Here is a 21106-nt window from a genome sequence, read left to right as displayed (position 1 = left end):
ACTCGCCGCTCAGCCCTTAACAGCACTTGTTTTCACACTACGACTGGTTGTGGAACTTCAGCCTACTGCCGACTCTGTAACAGTCTCCATGTCAGCCAACAGTCCAATATGGACCAAGCAGCTTCAGCTACGCCTAACATCATCATCGGCCTAGCTCCATGTCTACTACACTCCTGGAAATGGAAAAAAGAACACATTGACACCGGTGTGTCAGGCCCACCATACTTGCTCCGGACACTGCGAGAGGGCTGTACAAGCAATGATCACACGCACGGCACAGCGGACACACCAGGAACCGCGCTGTTGGCCGTCGAATGGCGCTAGCTGCGCAGCATTTGTGCACCGCCGCCGTCAGTGTTAACCAGTTTGCCGTGGCATACGGAGCTCCATCGCAGTCTTTAACACTGGTAGCATGCCGCGACAGCGTGGACGTGAACCGTATGTGCAGTTGACGGACTTTGAGCGAGGGCGTATAGTGGGCATGCGGGAGGCCGGGTGGACGTACCGCCGAATTGCTCAACACGTGGTGCTTGAGGTATCCACAGTACATCGATGTTGTCGCCAGTGGTCGGCGGAAGGTGCACGTGCCCGTCGACCTGGGACCGGACCGCAGCGACGCACGGATGCACGCCAAGACCGTAGAATCCTACGCAGTGCCGTAGGGGACCGCACCGCCACTTCCCAGCAAATTAGGGACACTGTTGCTCCTGGGGTATCGGCTAGGACCATGCGCAACCGTCTCCATGAAGCTGGGCTACGGTCCCGCACACCGTTAGGCCGTCTTCCGCTCACGCCCCAACATCGTGCAGCCCGCCTCCAGTGGTGTCGCGACAGGCGTGAATGGAGGGACGAATGGAGACGTGTTGTCTTCAGCGATGAGAGTCGCTTCTGCCTTGGTGTCAATGATGGTCGTATGCGTGTTTGGCGCCGTGCAGGTGAGCGCCAAAATAAGGACTGCATACGACCGAGGCACACAGGGTCAACACCCGGCATCATGGTGTGGGGAGCGATCTCCTAAACTGGCCGTACACCTCTGGTGATCGTCGAGGGGACACTGAATAGTGCACGGTACATCCAAACCGTCATCGAACCCATCGTTCTACCATTCCTAGACCGGCAAGGGAACATGCTGTTCCAACAGGACAATGCACGTCCGCATGTATGCCGTGCCACCCAACGTGCTCTAGAAGGTGTAAGTCAACTGCCCTGGCCAGCAAGATCTCCGGATCTGTCCCCCATTGAGCATGTTTGGGACTGGATGAAGCGTCGTCTCACGCGGTCTGCACGTCCAGCACGAACGCTGGTCCAACTGAGGCGCCAGTTGGAAATGGCATGGCAAGCCGTTCCACAGGACTACATCCAGCATCTCTACGATCGTCTCCATGGGAGAATAGCATCCTGCATTGCTGCGAAAGGTGGATATACACTGTACTAATGCCGACATTGTGCATGCTCTGTTGCCTGTGTCTATGTGCCTGTGGTTCTGTCAGTGTGATCATGTGATGTACCTGACCCCAGGAATGTGTCAATAAAGTTTCCCCTTCCTGGGACAATGAATTCACGGTGTTCTTATTTCAATTTCCAGGAGTGTATTTTGTTGAGCCCAACCTACGTAGGTAGGAATGATCATCAAAATAAAATACGAGAAATCAGAGCTCGAACAGAAAGGTTTAGGTGTTCGTTTTTCCCGCGCGCTGTTAGAGAGTGGAATGGTAGAGAGATAGTATGATTGTGGTTCGATGAACCCTCTGCCAAGCACTTAAATGTGAATTGCAGAGTAGTGATGTAGATGTAGGTGTACTAGCCATTGCTAGACGTAATGGTTCTGGGGCTCGATCCGGTGTCGCCAAAGGGAGACCTCCTCTACGGCGGCCACAGCGAAGTAAGAGAAAAAACAGTAGTTTGTGGAAATTTCAAGGTACATTTCTTAAAAGATGCGGACAGAAAAAGTGAGCTATAATTATTATTTGGGTGTTTCATTCTAATTTCAGTAATCAATGTTCCAACGGGTGTGCAGTAAAATAGTAGGACACTGATTGATAACATTTTTATAGGCAGTGATCAGGCTGCAACAACTAACGAGTACGCAATCGTTAAGGGACTATCTGGTTATGGCCCACAGTTAATATAAATAAACAGTGTGGCATCTTACAACCCTGAGGCAGGTTCATGCAAAGTAGTGAGGCTTATTAATGAGAACAGGGTACAATGTTTTAAGAGTAAGCTAAAAGCTTTTGTTTAAGGTGTAAGTAGAAAAAGATGCTAATGTCAAATTAAATTTATTCCGTAGTAAACTTTCCTCTATGTTCCAAGTTGCATTTCTAAAAAATCATCCAGAATATCCATTACAGAAACCAAGTAAGCCATGGATAGCAAAGGGAACTAAAATCTCATATAAGAGGAAGAGTGAAATTTATATAAATCCAGAGTAAGTCAATACCCGACATTAGTTGCAAACCAAAAGAAAATTATTGCGTTATTTTAAGGAAAGTCACGAAAGTGTCCAGAAGTATTTATTCCCTGACATAAATAAATAATACAAATAATAAGATACAATCTATATGGGAAGTTGTCAAATGGGAGACAGGGCAGGCGCTCTGTGTACAACATTCCAAAACAGTTAAACTAAATGACAGTGTAGTAGCTGGTATTCACAAGTTGCAAATACTTTTAACAACCACTTTCTAAATGTTGCAGCAAATGTGGGATTAAATGGTTCCATTAAAGAAGCAAGATAACATACTCCAAGAAATTGTAAGCATCTGGAAGTAGCACCAACATCCTTCACTGACATTAAAACAATTCTAAAAAATCTAAAAAACAAAGACTCACGTGGCCTTGATGTACTTACAAACAGAATTCTGAAAACTTGTTCCAATTTAATAAGTAATGCCTTTACTAGTATATGTAATACGTCACTGACATAGGAAATTTTACGACAGGTTAAAATATGCAATTCTTAAATCGTTTTATTACAAAGGTGACGAGACAGACTTAAACATTTTTGCCCATTTTCTTTATTGACATCTTTTTCCAAACAACTAGAAAAATGTGGAGTACTCAAGAGCATTCGCACTCTTAAGTGGAAACAGTTTACTCAGCATATTACGGTTTGGATTCCAGATGGGTTGCCCGACTGAGAAGCTATTTATACATTCACTATCAAACAGTACTAGATTTAAACAATAATATATAACCAGTTGGTGCTTTTTGTGATCATTCCAAGATTTCTGATCGTGTAGATCATGTCACTGTCACAGAACAACTCAAGATGGTACTTCAGGCAGGCGTAAAATGTTTGTGCGCAACGGGAAATACCGAACGCGAAAATCAAGATTTGGCCCTGTCTGACTACCCCCTGAAGCAGATCTTTGGATCTCTTCGTTGCGATATTATTTGCTCCTTCTCGCTCTTTAACATATAAGTTACAACCTAAACATAAATGAATGGTTAAGGGAACTAGCAACTACTAAATGATAAATGTTGTTTCCGGTTATATATTTATTGTAGATTTAAAAGCTCTTTATATTACAAATGTTTATATTTACTAACTAATAATATTGATCAACTGCTCAAATCTGCCCCTTTTATGGCTTCTCGATGTAATGTAAACAACGCGATATGACTGACATCATCTGCGTACCAAACACTAGAAGACAACCGAGAGAGGTGGCGCAGTGGCTAGCACACTGGACTCGCACTCGGGAGGACGACGGTTCAATCCCGCGTCCGGCCATCCTGATTTAGGTTTTCCGTGAGTTCCCCAAATCACTCCAGGCAAATGCCGGGATGGTTCCTTTGAAAGGGCACGGCCGACTTCCTTCTCCATCCTTCCCTAATCCGATGAGACCGATGACCTTGCTGTTTGGTCTCTTCCCCCAAACCAACCAACCAACCACTAGAAGGCACTACTTTCAAAGATGATCTACTGTGGTGTGCAACCTCAGTGGAAATAAACAAACGTGATCACGTCTGTTTAGCCTTATAGCCCTAAGAAGCCGAAGCAGTTAGCAATATCACCATATGTACTGCGTCCGGTGCATCGGAGTGACGGTTCTCGTACATGCCTGCGACGATGGAAGAACTCCAGCCACAAAATAAACTCTTTCGAACACTAGGACGGCAGAAGGCGGTCCTCAGACTAGTATAATCTAATACTGTCTTCTCCTCTCTGTGTTCTACAGACAAGAAACGCGCACTCCCAGCCACGAGGACGGAATTCAGATAATGTCTCTACGTGAGTGTAGGCAGAAGAAGTGCTCTCAATCACTGAACGCTGCTTACTCAACAACGACTCCCTACCCGGAAGCGAAGTCCAGAATCGTATAAGTTAGCGATAGTACAATGCCTGTTGTTGTTGTTGTCTTCAGTCCTGAGGCTGGTTTGATGCAGATCTCCATGCTACTCGATCCTGTGCAAGCTTCTTCATCTCCCAGTACCTACTGCAACCTACATCCTTCTGAAACTGCACAGTGTATTCATCTCTTGGTCTCCCTCTACGATTTTTACCCTCCACGCTGCCCTCCAATACTAAATTGGTGATCCCTTGATACCTCAGAACAGGTCCTACCAACCAATCCCTTCCTCTTGTCAAGTTGTGCCACAAACACCTCTAACCGTTCTAACTATAAAATCTCCTGAGAGAAAAGACAGCAAGTCCGTCTATACCAACAAAAGCTGATACTGAGTGACCATCAGACACGGGCGCTCAAAACGGTAGACCTCACTCTCTGCACCGCTGACTTCCCAGAAAAGCTTGGATCCCCTCCTTCGTAACTGCAGAAAGGCGAATCATATTCTTGAAACCGCGGACTATTCTCCCTGTCTACAGATTCTTCCCAACACCGACCAACCATATTTTAGTCTTTTGTCGTCCAGCGCGGAAAGTTTCCGAGGAAATACCTATCCCTATCAATTAGGAATTCATACGATGACACGCTTCTCAGAGTAAAAAGCCTCGGAAATAACCCAGCCTGCGTGATTTCCGAAGTAACGCTTCTTTGTTCCTCTCTGATGCGTCGAAGATTTCAGAGTCTCCAGTTATTCTTCTGGTCTAGTTACAACGCCGGCCTGCCGCCACTGTATTGTGCTTCAAAAGTCTCCATAAATAAGTTAGCCACAGCAGGACTGAGAGGGCTGCCCATAGCCACCCCGTCAATCTGTTCATAAAAGTTATTATTGTATTGAAAGTAGGTTGTGGTGAGGCAGTGTCGGGCGTTGCAGACTGCCAGTAAGAGACCAGCCAGATGGTATCGCTACGTCGATGATACGTTCGTAGTATGGACACACGGAGCAGAGGAGTTGGATGCCTTCCTGACACATTTAAACAGCATTAATCCGAAAATCCAATTCACCATGGAGTCGGAAATGAATGGGCAATTGAACTTCCTGGATGTGTCGGTGGTTAAATGACGGGACGGCACGTTGGACCATAAGGTGTATAGAAAGTTCACACATACTGATCGTTATCTACACAAAGAATCAAACCACCACCCTAGACAAAAAAGAGGTGTAATGAAATCTTCGGTAGACAGGGCGTACAAACCTTGTGAACCTGTTTATTTAAAAGATGAGGTTGAACATCTACGCTCAACTTTCGTGAAGAATGGCTATTCTAATAAGGATATAGATCGAGCACTTCGCTCTAGGCAGAGAATAAGGAGTAACGACGAACAACAGTGGTCCAAGGGCAAAGTTTTTCTTCCGTTCATTAGTAAGGTCACCGACCGCATTGGGAAAGTTTTAGGCAAGTATGGGGTGGAAACTATTTTCAGACCCACGAGGAAAATAAAAGAATTTTTAAAGTCGGCAAAAAGATGCACGACATCCTTTGGCTACACCGGGGGTATATAAAAGTCCTTGTAGTTGTGGACAGGTTTACATCGGTACCACAAAGAGAAGTGTGAACACCCGTCTTGTTGAACATAAGAGGAACTGCCGCCTGGGTCACACGGATAAATCGGCCGTAGCGGAACATGTTTACCAGGAAGGTGATCATGAAATAAAATTCAGCGAGACGAGCGTCATATCAAAAACCTCGCATTATTATGCACGCTTGTATAGAGAGGCTATTGAGATTGATAAACATCGTAATATTTTTAACAGGAAAGACGAAGGTGTTAAACTGGATAAAATTTGGATGTCAGCGTTGCACCGCAAGAGTGACAATCGATTACATTCAATCGAGAATGTTGGCATTACCAACGACAATCTCATAGTCGACGCCACGTGATCAACAGTGGCGCCCTCTGTACTGCCTATATAATAAGCGCTTCCTCGAGTTCTCTTCGCAGTTCGCCGCTTTACCTCCGAGGATGTCTCCCGCAGTCGGAGACGAAACGGCAGGAGAGAGTTTTATACTTCGACCACGGCCTATCAGCCCGGGAGTTTTAAGTGAAGAATTATGAAGTAGTTCTTCGAAAATGAAGTCTCCATAAATTTTGGAAGAAACACACTGTATTCAGTTTGAGAGGTAGCATGAGCCCCCTCTCATATTTCTATCTTACTCTGAGTAATTCGATTTTCCTCTCTAATTGCATGCAATGAAAAGTTGCTATTCCTTCACACGCAGACTTCCCACACAGCGTATCTCGTCACTCGGTTGGTCCGGTGACAGGCGAGTTCCGCTGAGCTTCAAAGGGTTTAAGCCGACGTGTGTGAGGGAGTCGAGTGGATGCTTTCCAGAAGCCGACATTGTCATAAGAGCGGGAACGACACCCCCAGATGCGCCGGAAGGGGCGTCTGGGCTAGAGATTTCGTTACTTCGCAGAAACTTAGTGAAAACACTTTCTGTCGGGCTACCAGCGAGGCGTGGGAATGACTTGTGTTCCCAGGCAGTCTTAGATGGCAAATTTCCGCGTTTTCTGTAAAATCGTAACTGTGATTGGGTTGCTCAGGGGATAGCTCCGTGACGTAGCAAAATCGGGGCAGAAATTGGCGCCAAGAATCTGCATTGGTGGATTGGTAGTGCTTCGGCGATAGAGTGGAATTTTCCGTCGGTTTTCGAGTTGCTGATTGGAACGTTTAACTACGGCCACTTCTGTGGGGGCGGGAATGTTCTGTATTCGCCTTGTACAGGTGCTCTTGAGATAGTCGGCTCTCGCCTTTCGGTCGGAGTAGGTTACAAGTCTGAGCTCTCGCTGCTCTGGACAGCCTGCCTTCCGTTGCTTGTCTAATATACTTTTATTTAATTGAAACTGTTTGATGAAGTTGCTGAAGTTTCGACTTCTACGTAACTTTCCGAGTACAGTTGGCAATTGAGCGTTCTGCGTACAAGCGGTCTATGTTGTCTATCTTGAGCAGTTTTGGCTAAAGTTGACTGTATCGGAGTTGCTGTGTGACTTCGCTTGTTAAAATCAATCACTGTACCGTCAGTGATTGTGTGGCGAGCCTTCTTCGTCTCCCTCAGAGCCGCATTTGTGTTGATAGGAAGTCTTTAGTTTGGAGCAACCAGACCAGGATAATTTGTTTCGGGCTATATCCGCGACATTACCATCACCAAGACGGGACGTCGAAGCAACCAGCCCTCGCTTCCGGTACGCCAGGTCGTGTCCTTGAACTTAAGAAGACAGCTTGGTAATGTATGTCCGCAGCATCGGCAGATTAGGGAATTTATTCTGTGATAATCAGAGATCAGCAGAGCGCGCCTGTTCCCGTCTTTTCTTACTTGGTTTTGTCTTGGATGTTCATTGTCTGAGTTCTCACTATTGTAGCAGCAATTAATGTTGGCTTTTACTGGGTGTTTCTCTTAAGATTTGAGTTGCAAGAGATTGGCTCCACATACCACTTCGTCGTAAATGCCACAATCTAGTTTATGGACAACTTCACCTTCACAACATTTGAGTATCTATTGTAAATGTTTCATGTGTTTTGTTAATGATTTTGAGTTTATTCTGGACAGAACTTTCATTCTGTTAATCGGTAGAGCAACCCTTTCATTTCTCATTACGTTACTGAAACTTTCCTTTATTTAATTAATGTCTATCAAATTAAATTATTGCAGGTGCCAAACTCTTTTCTACTCCACTTGCAGGGTCGAATACAGTCAGTTCGCGTTTCTTCTTAATCCATGTGCAACAGCAAAAGTTAGAGTTAGAATAAGGGGGGGGGGGGGGGGCTTAGAGCATCATTATCATACGAAGATTGTAAAAGAATTTTATGTTAAATACGCTGCTAGCCCCGGCACCTCGCAAGTTCTGTACAACAAACAGAGTCATACCAACAACTGATGTAGCATATGAGCAGGAGTCAGTAAGTAGGGTAGAATGCTCAAATTCTTGGGTGTACATATTGTTGAAAACTTGAACTGGAAGAAGCATATTACTGAGCTTCTCAATTAAGTTCATCTACTTTCGCTCGTCGTATAGTTGCTAATCTTAGAAACAAATGTATCACTTTCCTGGCGTGTTTAGTGTACTTACACTCAATAACGTCTTAAGGAATAATTTTTGGGGGTAACTCATCACTTACAAAGAAGGAACTGATTGCACAAAAGCGAACAGTAAGAGTAATATGTGGTGTTCATCCAAGGATGTTATGTAGATATCTCTTCACAAGGAGCTGGATATTTTAATTGCGCCGTCACAATACATATATTTGCTGATGAAATTCGTCATAAATAAAGAAGAGTTGTATATGTACCTACAACACTAGAGGGAAAAGTGAACTTCATTATCCATTGCTAATGCTGACAGTGGCTCAAAAAGGAGTTCGATGTACAGAAATAAAAATTTTAGATCTTTTGCCCAATAACAACAATGTCTGACTGATAGCGAAGCAAGCTTTAAATCTAATTCAAAATAATTTCTCCTGGACAATTCGTTTTATTCCATTGACGAATTTATACTTAAAAACTAGTAGCCACTAAAAAACGTGTGGCTGCATGAATAGGACTAAAAGTAATAATATATTCATTGATATCAACACTAATATCTATACATACCCTGTAAACTGACTTGTTCCACGTCATTTCGATCAAAGAATGATTTAAATGCTCTATGGAAATGTAACAAACTAACTATCTAACTAAGCCCACTGGCTGCCAGAGGCACCTTCTCAAAAACTAGATGTACGCGTGAGATTTTTTCACCCTCTGAAAACTATTGCGAATAATACGTGTCTTGTTAACAGCGCCGAGATCAGCTCGCCGTCAGTGTTCTAGAGGGGGACAAGATCTTATAGCTGCGCTATGCGAGTTTCTACCTCTCGTGTAGACGGCAACCTCCATCTCTTGAGACCTAATCTCCATAGCTCTCAGTCAAGAAAAAGTATACTGGCATTATTGTGGGAGTTGATAGTACTCAGCAAGTGCTGAGCGCCCAGTGCCCTATTTCACAGTTTTTGCGCTTCTACATCTAGTTAATGTATTTTTCCGCACTCATTCACACATTAAATGAAAGTACTTATTCAAATGCGAGTTTTGAGTCATACTTTGTGGCCGTGGCATGTTTCCGAGCGAAGAAATCTCCCGTTTTGCCTCCTCGACGAACAGCGTGAGCAGTTAGCCTATTTCGTAAGTTCTAGACATAACAATGCAAGTTCTAGGCCTAAACAATGCAACGCAGCAAAGACGTTATAAAAATCACCTAGGAGAATCATTATGTGTCAATATGAATAGAAGGTAGCTTTGATGGATGAAGTAGTGAAGGCAGCAGAGGATCAAGTAGGTAAAAAGACGAGAGCTAGTAGAAATCCTTGAGTAACAGAAGAAATATTGAATGTAATTAATGAAAGGAGAAAATATAAAAATGCAGTAAATGAAGCAGGCAAAAAGGAATACAAACGTCTCAAAAATGACATCGACAGGAAGTGCAAAATGGCTAAGCAGGGATGGCTAGAGGACAATCTCACTAGAGGTAAGGTAGATACTGCCTACAGGAAAATTAAAGAGACCCTTGGAGAAAAGAGGACCACTTGTATGAACATTAAGAGCTCAGATGGAAACCCAGTTCTAACCAAAGAAGGCGAAATACCCTCAGACTCTAACCTCTAACCGTTCTAACTATAAAATCTCCTGAGAGAAAAGACAGCAAGTCCGTCTATACCAACAAAAGCTGATACTGAGTGACCATCAGACACGGGCGCTCAAAACGGTAGACCTCACTCTCTGCACCGCTGACTTCCCAGAAAAGCTTGGATCCCCTCCTTCGTAACTGCAGAAAGGCGAATCATATTCTTGAAACCGCGGACTATTCTCCCTGTCTACAGATTCTTCCCAACACCGACCAACCATATTTTAGTCTTTTGTCGTCCAGCGCGGAAAGTTTCCGAGGAAATACCTATCCCTATCAATTAGGAATTCATACGATGACACGCTTCTCAGAGTAAAAAGCCTCGGAAATAACCCAGCCTGCGTGATTTCCGAAGTAACGCTTCTTTGTTCCTCTCTGATGCGTCGAAGATTTCAGAGTCTCCAGTTATTCTTCTGGTCTAGTTACAACGCCGGCCTGCCGCCACTGTATTGTGCTTCAAAAGTCTCCATAAATAAGTTAGCCACAGCAGGACTGAGAGGGCTGCCCATAGCCACCCCGTCAATCTGTTCATAAAAGTTATTATTGTATTGAAAGTAGGTTGTGGTGAGGCAAAGAAGGCGAAATACCCTCAGACTTCAAGAAGAATATAATAATTCCAATCCCAAAGAAAGCAGGTGTTGACAGATGTGAAAATTACCGAACTATCAGTTTAATAAGTCACAGCTGCAAAATACTAACGCGAGTTCCTTACAGACGAATGGAAAAACTAGTAGAAGCCGACCTCGTGGAAGACCAGTTTGGATTCCGTAGAAATGTTGGAACACGTGAGGCAATACTGACCCTACGACTTATCTTAGAAGCTAGATTAAGGAAGCAAACCTACGTTTCTAGCATTTGTAGACTTAGAGAAAGCTTTTGACAATGTTCACTGGAATACACTCTTTCAAATTCTGAAGGTGGCAGGGGAAAAATACAGGGAGCGAAAGGCTATTTACAATTTGTACAGAAACCAGATGGCAGTTATAAGAGTCGAGCGATATGAAAGGGAAGCAGTGGTTGGGAAGGGAGTGAGACAGGGCTGTAGTCTATCCCCGATGTTATTCAATCTGTATATTGAGCAAGCAGTGAAGGAAACAAAAGAAAAATTCGGAGTAGGTATTAAAGTCCATGGAGAAGAAATAAAAACTTTGACGTTCGCCGATGACATTGTAATTCTGTCAGAGACAGCAAAGGACTTGGAAGAGCAGTTGAATGGAATGGACAGTGTCTTGTGAGGAGTATATAAGATGAACATCTACAAAAGCAAAACGAGGATAATGGAATGTAGTCGAATTAAGTTTCGTGATGCTTAGGGAATTAGATTAGGAAGTGAGACACTTAAAGTAGTAAAGGAGTTTTGCTATTTGGGGAGCAAAATAACTGATGATGGTCGAAGTAGAGAGGATATAAAATGTAGACTGCCAATGGCAAGGAAAGCGTTTCTGAAGAAGAGAAGTTTGTTAACATTGAGTATAGATTTAAGTGTCAGGAAGTCATTTCTGAAAGTATTTGTATGGAGTGTAGCCATGTATGGAAGTGAATCATGGACGATAAATAGTTTGGACAAGAAGAGAATAGAAGCTTTCGAAATGTGGTGCTACACAAGAATGCTGAAGATTAGATGGGTAGATCACATAACTAATGAGGAGGTGTTGAATAGGACTGGGGAGAAGAGGAGCTTGTGGCACAACTTGACCAGAAGAAGGGATCGGTTGGTAGGACATGTTTTGAGGCATCAAGGGATCACCAATTTAGTATTGGAGGTCCGCGTGGAGGGTAAAAATGGTAGAGGGAGACCAAGAGATGAATACACTAAGCAGATTCAGAAGGATGTAGGTTGCAGTAGGTACTGGGAGATGAAGAAGCCTGCACGGGGTGGAGTAGCATGGAGACCTGCATCAAACCAGTTTCAGGACTGAAGACCACAACAACAACAACAACAACATGAATAGAAGACTAGCACGTTATGCATTGCGCCACACAGACACTACAAGGCGTTGCTCTATGAACTCCTACCGGCACTGTCGGACAAAGGAGAGACTACTGCCGTCCTAGATATACCGGTGAAGTGAATGCCAGCGATGTGTCGGCAGAAAAAGTGATGGAGAAAGCTGCCAGAAAATGAACTCAAGACGAAATTGTGTATTTAATTACTTTGTACGTGGAAAGGCCAGCGTTATGGAATGCACATTTACTGGGCTACAGGAACCGAGATAAAAAGCCAAGTTTGTTGGCTGAAATGCCTATAGTTTGTAACCTCCACAGAAAGAATTTTCTAGTGTAATATCTCCACATAAATAATTATCTAGAATATCCACATTCTAAGGAAACGGACGAAGTGTTTTCATAAGGTAGATTAGTTAACATTGAGAAACAAGTGAAGTTACCTTTTGTAATCCGCAAATTTACCATTAGTTAACATGGGGAAAGAAGTTAACCTACGTTTTGGTACTCATAAAAGTATCACTTAACTTGAAGTATAGGTGTATCTGTAATTTCTTATGAGACGGTATTTATTAATTATATTATTACATTGGGTGCTGAAGAAAGTACTTCAGGAATTAACTAATGGTTCCTTAAGCCAATATGACTAAAAGTATTCAAATGAATGTATCTCCATGTATGCTTCATTTGTCAGATGGGTATAACGTTGTATAACATTATTTCATGGTAATTGTTATTTTACGAAATTTTAAAAAGAATAAACGTACCTCATGTTAGAAATATCAGTGTCACAGGCAATACTAATGGTTTTTATGCATAAAAGTGTCTCATTTGGCAGTTTGGGTGCAATTAGTAGAGCGTGCTGAAAAGCAATGCCTCCGAATTTCTCACGTGAAAACTCTTGAAGACTTTTAAATAAAACCAAAGTTATTAATACTCTACATCTTTATTCTTCATGTCTACATATTTATTTCTCAACGTAAGTCACCTTGGTGCCAAACGCATTTCACCCAGCTAGAGACAAGTTCGTTGATAGTGTCACCCCGGAATGTCTGAGTTTGTGGACGGAGCCACAACCTCACTTCTGCTTGCATCGCTTCGTCGCTATCAAAATGGAGTCCTCGAAAGTGTTCTTTAAACTTTGGGGACATATGAAAATCAGATGGGGCCAAGTCGGGACTGTGTGGAGGATGATAGATGAGAGCGAGCCCAAGGCTGCGGACTGTAGCAGATGGCGGAGGACTCGTGTGTGGTCTGGCATTATCACACTGAATGTGATGGCGCTCCATGTGCAGAAGAAGTCTTCGCATTCGAAACTCGATTGCAGCAGGCTGTTTCTCAAGCACGTTACACGCCATCACATAGCACTTTACAATTCGGAACCATCTGGCGGCAGAGGGGTGCAGATGACACGAGGAATAAAGATGTAGATTGTTAATAACGTTTGTTTTGTTTAAAACAACTTCAAGAGTTTTCACATGAAAAATTCGAAGACATTACTTTTCAGCACGCCCTCGTACAAGGAGTATTACTTTCATCTGGATTTCTGTCATTTCCGTACAATTTCAATTTTGCTGTGGGTCTTTCATCACAGTCTCTAGATTGAGATTCTTGCATACTCTAAAATCATCCCACCTCCCAATCCACTTTATTATACAATACGAACACGGTAGTTTATGTTTTTACTTTGCCATTAACGTCATAGTAAGTCCAACTGCAGCTCGATGCTCTTCTATCGTAGCCTCTTCCTCCACGAATAGAACTATTCGGAAAAAAAATCCGCGGGAAGTGATCTCTCACTTCTCGCAGACTTCCTCACTCTGCTATGTGTAAACGCTTGCGACATCTGCGCTCGCACCTATAGAAAATACTCACAAGTAACTATCAGCCAGTAACTGTAAGAAGAAATTCTCCCTAGACTGAACAATTTTGCGAGTACTATCTGAGAGTAGCAAACCGCCTGAGAGCAAAAAACTATCGCCTGTATGCCAGGCCTTACATTGGCACAGCTCCCGCGCTGGCCACGGCCAGCTGTTGAGGCAGGAACACTGCTTTGCAACTCGCTACGCCGCAAGGCGGGCACGCCTCTGGCTGCTATACTCAGCACTCGCCACCAGTTGGTGGTCGACTAAGAAATGCTGCGGTCCGATACGCCACCAGTTATGCAGCCCGCCGCGTAGAGCTGTACGATGTGAGACAGCACTGTACCCTACTTGCGGTCCTTTACGCCACTGTGTCGGATCTGTCAGGTATTTGCGGATCTGAGGGCGTCGAAATGGCGACTCTTACATCGGCCGGCTTTCCGTGCAGTGTGTTGACATAAGTGCGCGCGCTGCTAGGCCATTCGAATAACTGGAGTATTTACGGGTCTGAGTGGGTCTGTAACGCATAAAGGGTTCACAAAAGAGCCTTTATGACGCTTTTCACGCAGGATTCAGCAACTGATAATTCTTACTCTTTTTGTTAGCGCTCGCATAGTATCCTTTATAATTTGCCGTGAACTGGTATTTTTTATCTTTGGATACTTTTACTATTGACTCTACTAAGAAACAACGGCTGCGTCATCCAGTTCGCAAGTGGAGGATATAATGAAGCAGATTAAGAAGAGGGAGTTAACACTTCCCACAGTAAAACCTGATGGGTAAGTTTAATTAAACCTCGACCCTCCACAGTTTGGAATGGAGGCACGTCTTGAGCTACATATCGCACAGTTGCGTTCTTGATGCGATCACGCACTCCCAGTAGCACAGAAATTGAACTACGCAATAGAAAAGCAGTAGCCGGAAGAAGGAACAGCCGATATTTCGAGAGAATCAGAACCGATTACGACACTTAGGATAACGTGTATCAAGTAGTCCACACATCACACTTCGACGACATTGGGTCAGTATTGCCTCGCGTGTTCCTACATTCCTACGGAATCCAAACTCATCGTCGGCTTCTACCAGTTTTTTTTTCATTCGCCTGTAAAGAATTCGTTTTCCTATTTTGCAACCGTGACATATTAAACTGATATTTCGGTAATTTTCACACCTGTCAACAGCTACTCAGTGGTACAGCCGTGCGATTATATAAAACTGTTACAACAAGAGGCTATCAGAGAACACTGTTTCGTATCTATCAAGATTTAAGTTAATACTACAATATTTTAAATATTAATAGTAGAATATTGCTTATCAAAGCCTTATTGGAGATAAGACAATCCTTAGCACTTGTAAACTCAAATGATAGTAATAGGGAACGATGTTTGTTATAGTCTGTCAGTACGCTGGTCAGTGGCGTACTTTCGGGGGTGTCCTTATTTTATGCACAATATTTCAATGAACAACACAGTTATGATCTTCAAGTGTTGCGCTGTGTGCCGTTACTTGTACTTGCTGTCTGGACTGTACTATTGTTGGCTTCGTGCCGCTACTTATAGGTGAGTTCGACTCCAGACACCCACTACTTGCTTTGGTAATTGCAATTTGTTTATCTAGGCATCCTAAGAAGGAGTCGAAACGAAAAAGCGCATACGGATACAAACACATAACAGCGCAGTATAGGCACGTGAAGAAGACGATTATAGCCCATTGTGCATAAAATGGAAGCAAGAACATGGCTGAACACCTGGAACAACACCATTAAACAGTGACACTGAGAAAACCTGAGAGATCACAGAACGGTGGTGAGTATTAAAATACGATTATTCAGTATACATTAACGTAAAAGTGAGAGCACTACATATGCTTTATGTACTGAACTTTTTTCTAAATCCTTTGCAAGTGGTTTGAAGAAAAAGGAGAAGGAGGGAGCGGAGGGGTTTAACGACATACTCGGTAAGCTCCACAATTGAATAAATGAACGAATTAATAACAATTAATTAAGTTCATCTGAAGTTACGCAATTAGTTCAACGACTGAAAAAGGAAATTAAATGCATTGAACGTGCTGGAATTCACCTCTAGGGAATCAAAATTCTCGTCTAGTGTACAGCTTTTGCCGCAAAAGCAAAGTCCTTTGTGCTGCAGCGTTCTGATGGTTTTATGCTTGCTTGTTGACGACTTGGGCCATGGCTTCGTGGGGTCTGCGCCACACTCAAACCCTACCATCAGCTCTTACCAACTGAAATCGGGACTTACCTCACCAGGCCACGGTTCACCAGTCGTGTAGGGTCTAACCGATGTGGTGACGAGGCCAGGAGGGTCGCTGCAGGCGATGTCGTGCTGTTAGCACACACACTCGCGTCGGTTGTCTGCTGCCATAGTTTATTAAACCCAAATTTTGCCCTACCGTCCTAACGGATACATTCGTCGTATGACTCACATTGAATTCTGTGGTTATTTCACGCAGGGTTGCTTGTTTGTCAACAATGAAAACTCTACTCAAACGCCGATGCTCTCGATCGGGCAGTGCATTGTCCGTGGTGAGAGGTAACGCCTGAAATTAGGATTTGTTACCTTTGTTGAAGACGAACTATTTCCCAAGACAGATTCGGATAGGAGCATATTCGTGTATCACACAAACCTCGAACGTTGGTAAGTCAACCGACGAGTTACGCAGCTCAACAATAAGACATTATATGCGTAATTTCAATGCTTCATGTTCAGTTTCCCGTTACCCTTTTCATGATTTCCGTCGTTTCAATAAATTACAAAGTGTATTACTTTTCTTGACAGTCTACAATCAAATTAGTTTCTTCAACAACAAACACGCTTTCCACCAAATTTTAAAGCACGATCATCTACCCAATAGCAGGCCCCTAATGCCCGGAATGACAGAAAATAACAAAGACGCTATCGTCTGTCTCCTAACGGAAGAGACTTCTGTCGAATTCCCACTCAGTTTATCCCACTACACCACAAACAGCAACTAGAGACTGTTTCATAAGATTACACCGACCCATCCGCAATGCTGCTTTTCTCAGGAAATATGGGTGTTGTCCAGAAAGTAAGTTCGGATCGGCCGCGAAATGGAAACAACATTTAAAATCAGAAATCTTCTATTTCCAGCAGCTAGCTACACATTCCAGCTTCTTCTCTACATGGTCGCCGCTCCGACTTCGACATCAGTCGCAGTGTTGTACCAGCTTTCCAATATCCTCGTCATAGAAGGCAGCCGCCTGTGCTTTCCACCAATTCGATACGCAGCTTGTTGTCTGAGCCAAAATGTCTTCACAGCCAGCGGTTCTTGTGAGCAGATATGAAAATCAGAAGGAGCCATGTCCGGACTTTTTGGTGGGCGATCAAAGACTTTTCATCGAAAACGCTGCAGGAGCATCTTCATTGCTATTTTCTAGGTATTTTTACATGCTCACTGTGCGCTCAGAACTGTAAACTGCAACGTGAGGCGATCGACAGTTTTATTAGAGACGCTGCTCAACACAACTCTCAAAACTTATTCGGATTCTCACTGTGGTCTCCGTTTTGCTACCGATCGGAACCTACTGTATGGACAGTCTTCTTGTTAACAACAGAACACTAAAATTTTTTCGTCTGCATCTACACTACTTGCTAACAAGCTGACATTTTTCTGTGAATAATATACTAAAAATGGAATTTTGAAAAATATTTTAATAATGACTCTCTTTTGGGCAAATTTTGATGATTTAGCTACGAAGCTAAAAGTGTCACTTCATGGACGTGTACTACGACAGTTGACTGTCAGAATTCCGTTGCCTAGGGATAAATAGTTTCGTAGAGAAGGTATATTAAGCTAGAAAAAAACTAAAGTTGCGGAAAAACGAGTTTAAAGTTTTACTGCATTTGCATTATCTTTAATACATTCCTGCTATGCATTCACCATTTAAATTCGCATTTTCGTGTACTACATCTGTCATAAATTTTCAAGCAGCGTGTATCAAAGAATTATATTTCTGAAGTTTTATAGGAGGGCATGGTAAATTGATAACGGCATGTAAAGTTTTTCCTGCTGAGAACCGCTTTCCAGTAGTAAGGTTACCACACACAAATCTAATACTGTTTTCATTGTAGTTGCTATTTTCGTTTTTCAAAGTCCTACGGAAATTTTCTTGAAAGCTTTAGAGGTCGATCTTGATATTTCTTTGCTCAGAATCAAATGACGCACATGTGCGGTATTGCTATAGGAAACAACTAAATACAAGACAACCATCACTGTAGCCAATAGCTGAAAGCTCAAAGCAACTAAAAAAATGACCCTAGGCTTATGAATTCAAAGAAGAGAAGTCACAGAGCAACAAGTGAGCGGGTTTCACTCTGCAATTTTAAATTAAGATTTAGCACCTTTAGATAGGGATTTTGCCCAAACTACTTTTATATCTGCACAAAGTATACTTCATATCACCATAATAAAATATTGAAAAATTCATATTTTCATTATATTCAAGATACGTTCTGCTTTTAACACCATACCGAATAGAGAAATTAGTAACTAATATAACTAACGCAAGAAACAGTCACGGACTGAATCTACGTGAATCTTCGCACGCTTCTCTGCGCTGCGCAAACGTCAGTTGCAGTGTTCTTGTGGTTAAGGTCACTTCCCTCTCCAGGAGTGCTGCTCGCTCTTCCATTTACAGACGGACTGCACCATGAGTAAAATGTGATATTTTTACAGCCGAGTAGTACAGATGACATTAGCTAGATTAAGCACAGCGGAATGAAAGACTGGCGGGCCAGGCTGTTTGCGGATCTGAATGCTGCCAGCACCCCGTACACCCCGGCGAGATTTCCCGGCAGACAAACATAACTCAGTTGATCTCTCCGCAGCCGGTTACCCTCTGACCTCTACGGGATGCGGGGGTGGCCACGCTGCCGCGATAATAAGTGCTGTTGTACCAAAACATCTAAAACAGATAAACAGATTATCGGCATCTGGAAAAAAACTACCATAACCACTTAGACGGTAATAAGCCTACAGTCGTGTATTTAATTTAACATGTGATTTACTGCGCCGATATCAGACTGTTATCCAGCGTAAATCACACGCAGCGGTATTCGTGCTCCCTTCACCGCTGTGACTGCTGCTTCGCCTACAATCTCCCGGCAGCAGGCTGGCGACGTGTGATGATGAACCAACAAAATCCAAAGGAAATAGCTCCACTTCAGAGGAGTTCCTGTCAGATGACTCACTTTGCAATACTGAAATGTTAGCCTCTGTTTTATTCCTTGTACTGTATATTTCTTATATGTAGTTTATGACAAACTGTCAACCACAGTCACGCGTCAGTTACGCAAAGCATTACAATTCTCTTTCAGCGTCAAGTCTACATTCGTTATTTGGAAACGATAAAGTTGCACATGTCTGACAATTTAGCGAAATAGTGATAAATTAAGCGGTTCAATTTTTTTCCTTTTTTCTGCCGAGGAATTACAATTGGTCGCTCATAATAGAATGACGCTGTTACTTAAAGGTTAGAATTCTCTCGACAGCAATATACCGTCTTCAGTTACTTCATTTAGTTTTATTATTTAAATATATTGCAAATGTTAGTTAAACAGCATTCTGAAATACTATTTTTGAGCTTAGATGTGTTTCAGTATTCCACTTCCATTTGTTCACACTATATGTGAAATGCGCAGCGGCTACACATTGTAAAAGTACCTTTGTAAAGGCATATTTTTATTATTATACCTGGACCCACATGTTCACCATTAATCCCTCCATTTACGTGTTTCCCCGTAACATGAGAGGCGGGCTATCCGGTGATGAGGTAGTCTGGGAAGCAGCTTCCGTCGCTCGCTGCTCAGTATCTGGCAGCAAACATTACTTGCTGGTCCTACCCGAAAACCATGTCCAACGTCGATAGCAGTTCTTTGTGCGATCGCCCTACATCAGTAGAATAGGACAACGAGGAATACTGCACGTATACAAAGAAGGGGACAGGTGTTTTTGACTCAATGGCAGGGATTCGCGAATATCACGAAAAGCCTAATGTCACAGACCCTTGAATTTAGGGTACTGCAGCCCCTAAAGTATTCTTCTCGTAGGGACGTTGTGGACGAGATTAAACTAACTGCATTACGCACTGAGGAGTTAAGCATTCATTCCTTTTGCTCTCCATACGTGAGTGGAACAAGAAAAAACTCTAATACACTAAGATGACAAAAGTCATGGGATACCTCCTGATATCGTGTTGGACATTTTTAGTCTCGGCCTAATGCTGCAACTCGACGTGGCATGGACTTAATAAATCGTTGGAAGTGCCCCGAGAAATGTTGAGTCACGCTACTTCTAGAGCCGGCCGTAAGTGCGATAATGTTACCGGTGCAGGACTTCGTGCACAAAAATGACTTCTTGATTATGTACCATAAATGGTATTGGGATTCATGTTGGGCGGTCTGGGTGGCCATATCATTACCTCAAAATGTCCAGAATATTCATCAAAACAACAGGGAACAATTGTGGCCTAGAGACATCCACAAAAATTTCATCGTTGCTAAACAAAATGAAGTCTGTGAAAGGCTGCAAATGTCTCCAAGTAGCTGAACATCCAAAGAAAATAGTCGATTCCATGTTAACACATCCCACTCAATTCTGGAGCCACCACCAGCTTGTACAGTGCTTCGTTGACAACTTGGATCCATGGCTTCGTGTGGTCTGCACCACACTCGAACCTATCCATCAGCTCTTACCACTCGAAATCTGGACTCATTTAACCAGGCCACTTCTTACCAGTCGTGTAGAGTCCAATCGATGCGGTCACGAGCCCAGGAGAGGTGCTGCAGGCGATGTAGTGGTGTTAGCAAAGGCACTCGCGTCAGTCGTCTGCTGCCGTAGTGCATCAAAGCCAAATACCACTGCACTGTTCTAGCGGATACGTCCGTCGTACGTCCCACGTTGATTTCTGCGATTATTTCACGTAGTGTTGCTTGTCTGTAGGTATTTACAGCTCTACGAAAACGCCGCTGCTCTTGGCCATTAAGTGAAGCCACCGGGCACTGCGTTGTCCGTGGTGAGAGGTAACGCTTGAAATTTTGTATTCTTGGCACACTCTTTGTGGATCTCGGAATATTGAATTGCCTAAGATTTTTGAAATGGAATGTCCCTTGCGTCTAGCTGCAACCACCAGACCGCGTTCAAAGTATGTTAACTCCCGTCGTGCGGCCGCAGTCACGGAATCCGTTTCACATGAATCAGCTGAATACCAATGACAGCTCCGCCAATGGACTGCCCCTTTATACACTCCTGGAA

This window comes from Schistocerca gregaria, chromosome 2 (assembly GCF_023897955.1).
Source record: "Schistocerca gregaria isolate iqSchGreg1 chromosome 2, iqSchGreg1.2, whole genome shotgun sequence".
In the NCBI taxonomy this organism is placed as follows: Eukaryota; Metazoa; Arthropoda; class Insecta; order Orthoptera; family Acrididae; genus Schistocerca; species Schistocerca gregaria.
This window is presented reverse-complemented; position numbering follows the sequence as displayed.